The sequence below is a fragment of the Asparagus officinalis genome, chromosome 4 (genome assembly GCF_001876935.1).
Source record: "Asparagus officinalis chromosome 4, Aspof.V1, whole genome shotgun sequence".
NCBI lineage: Eukaryota > Viridiplantae > Streptophyta > Magnoliopsida > Asparagales > Asparagaceae > Asparagus > Asparagus officinalis.
The window spans coordinates 141,395,203-141,401,585 of NC_033797.1; the positions used below are offsets into that span (position 1 = coordinate 141,395,203).

The following is a 6,383-nucleotide window of genomic DNA, read 5'->3' on the forward strand; positions in this document are numbered from 1 at the left end:
CATAGACAAGAAGGTCCCCTTTCAGATCAGAGTCTCCTTCCGATAAACGAAAGAACTCCTTTCTCTTCTCTTTGGTTAAATCTTCTCACGGTTGTAGCCAAAGTTGAAACTTCACTTCGATAAACGAAGAACTCTTTTTCCCAATTTAGATAATCAATCCTATAAAAGGCAAGTTTATCTAAATTTTCCAGATTCTCGGAGTGGAGATCCCACTTCTAGTTTCTTTTGCGCTGGAAATAGAATATAAAATTCTTCCTTTCCAGAATCAGGGAATAGAATATAAAATTCTTCCTTCCTTGTTTTCCGGGTTCGCCTTCACCCTAAAAGAAGACCGGGAAATAGAATATAAAATTCTTCCTTTCCCGCACCAACCTTCCAAAATTTGTCAATATAGGATTCATCCTAGGAAGTTTATCCCGAATCCTAAGCAGGGATAAGTCTGCGCCTAACACGCGCTGCCGGTTTAGTCTTTTTCCGCACAAAAAGACACCAGAGTTCGATTCTGGGGTATTTTATCCTGAAACCTAAGCAAGGATAAGTCTGCGCTTAACATGCGCTGCCGGTTAGTTCTTAACCGTTAAAAAGAACACCCGCCCACATATTCAACATTGTGGCAGGTTGTTATTAATAACACCAAAATCCATGCCTTACACGCATGGGGAATTTCATCCTGAATCCTAAGAAAGGATATGCCGACGCCTAACACGCGTCGCCGGTTTAGTCTTTCGCCGTAGAAAAAGACACCAGAAGACCAGTCTGGGGTATTTTATCCCGAAACCTAAGTAGGGATAAAGTCAACACCTAACACGTGTTGCCGGGTAGCCTATTCCCGTAACAATGGCGAAGTCTATGTATTCGACATCATAGCACGAAGTCTAAGGGAGTTCATTCCCTTAGCACAACGTTACATGCGGAACGGATTCCGATAATCCGCATGCTAGCCCGACTCAAACGGTAGTCGGTAAAGGCTAATCAAACCCGTTGAAGGCTGGGGGTTAGCCAAAAATCCTAAAGTCAACACCTAACACGTGTCGCCGGGTAGCCTATTCCCGTAACAATGGCGAAGTCTATGTATTCGACATCATAGCACGAAGTCTAAGGGAGTTCATTCCCTTAGCACAACGTTACATGCGGAACGGATTCCGACAATCCGCATGCTAGCCCGACTCAAACGGTAGTCGGTAAAGGCTAATCAAACCCGTTGAAGGCTGGGGGTTAGCCAAAAATCCTAAAGTCAACACCTAACACGTGTCGCCGGGTAGCCTATTCCCGTAACAATGGCGAAGTCTATGTATTCGACATCATAGCACGAAGTCTAAGGGAGTTCATTCCCTTAGCACAACGTTACATGCGGAACGGATTCCGACAATCCGCATGCTAGCCCGACTCAAACGGTAGTCGGTAAAGGCTAATCAAACCCGTTGAAGGCTGGGGGTTTGCCAAAAATCCTATGAGTATTATGGTCAATCATTTCAAACGGAATGAGGAATCATAATAAAGATAAAGACAAAAATCAGGTCCACTAAAGAGAATCAAATGTCAAGGTTTTCAGCAAATAAAATCATACATCAAGCCCATGGCTAAGAATCTGCTGACTGAATTCAGATAACTTCTCGTCATAAGAGCGTCTAAGCTCCTCCTGCAACTCAGCTCTGACAGACTCTTCGTTCGCGGCTAAAGTCCTCACAGCAACCTCCTCTGTCTCAGCCAGTGTCTGCTTCAAGGACTTCAGCTCATCAGATAAAGCAGCATTTGCTTGCTGATTCTGCATCTTTGTGTCTTCCTTCTCACGGAGTTCTCGTCGGAGCTGATCTATCTGAGAATCAAGCTCCTCAAGGGAAGATGATCTAGTGGCAAGATCAGCCTCAACTCGATCTATGCGGCCCCGCTGCACCTGAATCTCGAGCTCGGCAACCATCCGAGTACTGCGCCATGTCTGTAAGCGAGCATCCAACTCGGCAGCAACGAATGAAGAGGCACCTGTATCCCGGAGCTCATGAAACATCTGAAGCTCACGCTCTAAGCGATCAAGGTCATCAACCATAGCCGTCGCCAGATCCGGACATCCTATGTCCCTAATCAAATTTATCTTGGAATCGAGGTAGGGCTTAAATTGGCGAAGAGAAAGTCCGTCGTGGAGGAGTTTGCCAATTATAGCAGTCAGGGAGGAGAAATAAGAGCGGACTTCTACGCTGAAAAGATAAAGATAAAACCGTCAGAAAAAGACCTTGAAGAGTAAATAAATAGTATTCATACCCTCTTGAGTCACTGGGGGTGGTGGAGGTGTAACGGCTGGGGGTGTATCAACTGGTGTAGTTGGTCCCATAGCCGGCTCAACAGGGTCATTCTCAACAAAAACTCCTGTTAAATACAAGTCAGAATTCTCAGAGGCATCACATTATAGCTGCATTAGTCAAAATTGGCTAGTCCTATAATTAATTTGGGAGGAGGCATATACCTTCGAAAGAATCATCCTCAAGATTCTTATCGAACGTAGGCTCGGAAAATATATCTCCGGGTAACTGGCCATCAAATTGAGGAGAGCTATACATGAAGTGGAGTGTAGGAGTCTCCGCGATCAAGCCTTCCTCGTCAAAATCATCAATAGAGAAATCTGACGTAAAAGAATATAAGTACCAAAGAAGAATAAAGAGACTACAACCAACAGAAATGAGTTACCCCTCATGGATGTGTTAGCCTCTTTATTCTCAAAATCCACGTATGCCTCCTGCAAGTTATCTGAAGAAGCAAGATGTACAGAGATGATTAGAGGATGCACAAATTCTTTTGTATACCATCTAAAAGATACATTGTCAATAGTAGATGTACCTGGATCTGCGGAATCAGGTCCTACATTGCTATCCTCCCTAATGTCGGCAACCCCTGTAGGCCTTTTTAACTGGGGCAGCGGGTCAGGCTCACCAGGAGACACAGGAACGGAATCGGGACTCATTTCGCTCTCTCCACGCTCTCCTATATAGATGGAAAAGCATGAGTCAATGTTCCGAATAACCAAGAAGGTGGTTTACAAAGTAGATGTTACCTCCGTCACTAGCAGGATCATCACCAGCCAAGTCCATATCAGATGCTCGGGAAGCTGCACGCGGCTTGCGGGCTAATCTCTTCCGCCTAGTAGCAGGGACAATAATCGAAGGTCTCGCCTGGGGAGGGGGACGGAACTCTTCATCCTGGTCAACTGTGGTCCCTGAAACATCAAACCATAGTCAGTTTCAATATTTCTAGAAGATGGAAGGAAAAGATGAATAGCAAACCTCGCTCGGAAAAGTCTTCATAACCTTCAGGATCTCCGCCTGAAGCCTCGTCTGCGGAATGAAAGGTCTTCTTTCCCTCTTCATCAATCCGACGAGTCTTGTTCCGTGTCCTCTGTGATCGGGCATTTTCCCAAATCCTACGGGAATCAACCTGAGAAGCTTCCTCGGCCTCTAGCTCTGCAATCGGCTTCACGGGGATGGTCTTGTTGGCTGCTAACAACCACTTGCAGCTTAAGAAAGTAAGGTTCAACTGCCGATCAGCACTCGGGAGACTGAATTTAGCACCAGTACAGCCAGTCACGGTCCACAACCACGCACGGAGACCATCTACCAAACCGCCGTGGGCCCGAAGCTGCTGACGAGGATTCCCGACGTAAAACTGATCATAGCCAAACTGACGAGCGAATCGGCAGGGTAGATATGGCTCTATGAAGCACTGATCCCTCACCCGAAAAGTCAAATAACCTGGCCTAATGTTTACCAGCCAGTTAAAGCACCCGATGTCCAAGTGAGTTCGATACTCTCTCGGCCTCTCCTCATCTGTCAAACTATCGCCGTATCGTCCGGAGAACTGCGGAAAGCAAGTGGAAAATGTCCAACACTTGTGGACCTGCAGCTGCTGCCTGACGTCAGAAAATCCGCGCCCCTCCCACTTGCCGTTCTCAAGCAATTGTAGTAAAGGAACGGAATGATCTGTGGCGCTCGGTACCGACATCATATCGGGACGGTGAAGGACAAACCAAGCCATCAAGTAAGTGTACGGGAGCTCTGTCTTAAGGGTGGGAATCTGAGTCGGCGATTCCTTTTCCTTCCGTGTAAAGGCACCAGAAAGCTGTCGAAGTCCTCGGTGAATGTTAGCCACCATCACCGGAAGAAGTGAGAGTTCTTTCTTGTAGGCAAGCTGAACTGCTGGATAGAGTACTTCCAAGGGCAGAGCGTCACAAGACTGGTACGAGACCACGCATTTCTTTAACCAAATAGCGAGGAAACCGGCAAGAAGGGTCATGGGTCGAATCGATGCGGTAGCATGCCACAAGAATGATTCGAACTTGGTCCCTGCAGGAAAACCACCCTCAGAACTGCTAGTGGTATAAGAATGAGCGTCAATCTTCTTCATCAGAATGTTCACCCCTGAGGGAGTAAGTGGGGCCAACTCACAAATAGCCTCGCCAGAATTACTCTCCAGATTCTTGAACAAATAATTGGCAAACTGCTTCAGACTCACGAATGTCTTAGTCCTCTTTGCTAAAGGCTCAGACTGCGCCAAAGCTATATGATAGTGACAAGTGAGATCCCATAGAGTCTCGTAGCGATCGGGCATACGATCCTTCAGCAGACTTAATTCATGGTTGGAGGGAAAGTATTCCTGATACAACATCTGTCCCATGGGTAAGCCAGAAATCCTGTGCATCTCGTGAAGAGCCAAGCCCAATTCCCCTTGCCGGGTCAGAAAAGTGTTCGAATCTGAATTATAAAGCTCGAACAAAGCACAGAAATGCCTTGCGCTGACAGGCAAGCCATACATGGTGGCACGAACGGCTGCATATAAACCACAAGCGTGCAACTCCTCGCCCCATCGGCTCAAGACATACGTCGTCATACGGGTCCACCAAAACTTGTCCAAAGAATGGACCCAACCATAAATCCTGTGACGCGTCGCAGGCATCTCCCGTCCTAGAGCAGCGAGGCGATTCCTCAAGGTAGAAGCGGTGGCGAGAAACTCGTTACGTGGTGGTGCATCCAGCCCCAGTACTCCGGGATGCAATCCGGTGATGTGACTTCTGCTCGAGCCAGAAAACGCCTGATGAGTGATGTAGCCGCAATGGACGCTCTCATGCTCCTCCGTCAAGCGCCACGACATCTCCCGTGTCACGGCCTGACGCCTAAGCTCAGTCAATGAACGATGCCGGGGAATCTTCGGCAAGTATATGAAGCCACTGCCAGTTTTATGAAGCCACTGCTCAGCCTCAATAAACACGACAGAATCGCCAAACAAGAAATCAGTCTTCCTGAGAGACTGAACGGAACTGGCGTCCTTCACAAGAGGTGCATCGGTAATCAACTGTCGAAGAGCTCGGTGCCCACCTTCCTTCACCGCCTGGACAACCTCAGTCGATGTGCCCAAAACGAACTGAGGAGTGACTGGGATAGGGGAAACATCGTCGGAGGTCGAATAATACTCGCCACGACGCCCGTATACTGCGTGAGATGAGAACGCTCCAGAAGGGTATTCAACTGAGAACAAGCAATTAAACGTTTGTTAATTCCAGTTATAAAAGGAAATTGAACTCATCTTACGAAGGGGTAAGATAGAGTCATTGCCTTATAAAGGGTGTGACGTTTTGGCCACGTTGCGCCTTCATAAGATAGGGTATATCGATAATATATCCCTGCCTTATAAGGCACAACGCAGCGACAAAATGCCCCCTTTATTTATTATGAGATAGTGTTTTGACCAAGCAAAACATATCTTTGAAGCGTCGATCCTCACCAAGGAGAATCAAGGCTCTTCCCGATTGCCTCACCAAGGAGAATAACGTGGGGTTAAAAGGACCAATTTGCAAATTTTCAGGAAAAAGATGGTTAATTTGTAAAATTTCTATCTTCAAAGCGTCGATCCTCACCAAGGAGAATCAAGGCTCTTCCCGATTGCCTCACCAAGGAGAACAACGTGGGGTTAAAAGGACTAATTTGCAAATTTCCAAGAAAAAATGGACTAATTTGTAAATTTCCAAAAAAAAAGTGGCTCACCGGCATAAGAGGGAGGCCGCCACCAGTCGGCACGGTAGAGGATTGACCCCTCGCCATACGGGACATAGAAACCTGCAAGGTAAATTGAAGGATCAGATCTAGAAAAGGAAAAATCCCATTTTTACCCCAAAAAAGGCAAGTTTGAGGCATCAAATCACACCCTCAACCCTTATATGTGATCCCGCGACTCCATATACTAGATCAAACATGAAATAGATCAAGATGGCGGAGGATTTACCTGAAGAAAAGCCCAAAATCCAATAAAGGCGAGACCTTTAAGGAAACTTGAACCACACGCTCGAGGGGCCTGAGAGAAACTTTTTATTTGGAGATTTTGGGAGATTCCTCAGTCCAAGATTC

General features: G+C 46.7%; 1 long non-coding RNA gene across 1 annotated transcript; it reads right to left on the reverse strand.

Annotated features, from left to right (window-relative positions):
* On the reverse strand, positions 2,710 to 3,085 carry LOC109836199. Its single transcript, XR_002245873.1, has 3 exons — positions 3,044 to 3,085; positions 2,830 to 2,973; positions 2,710 to 2,739 (listed from the first exon to the last, which is right to left on the reverse strand). It is a non-coding gene; the product is annotated as an uncharacterized LOC109836199 (long non-coding RNA).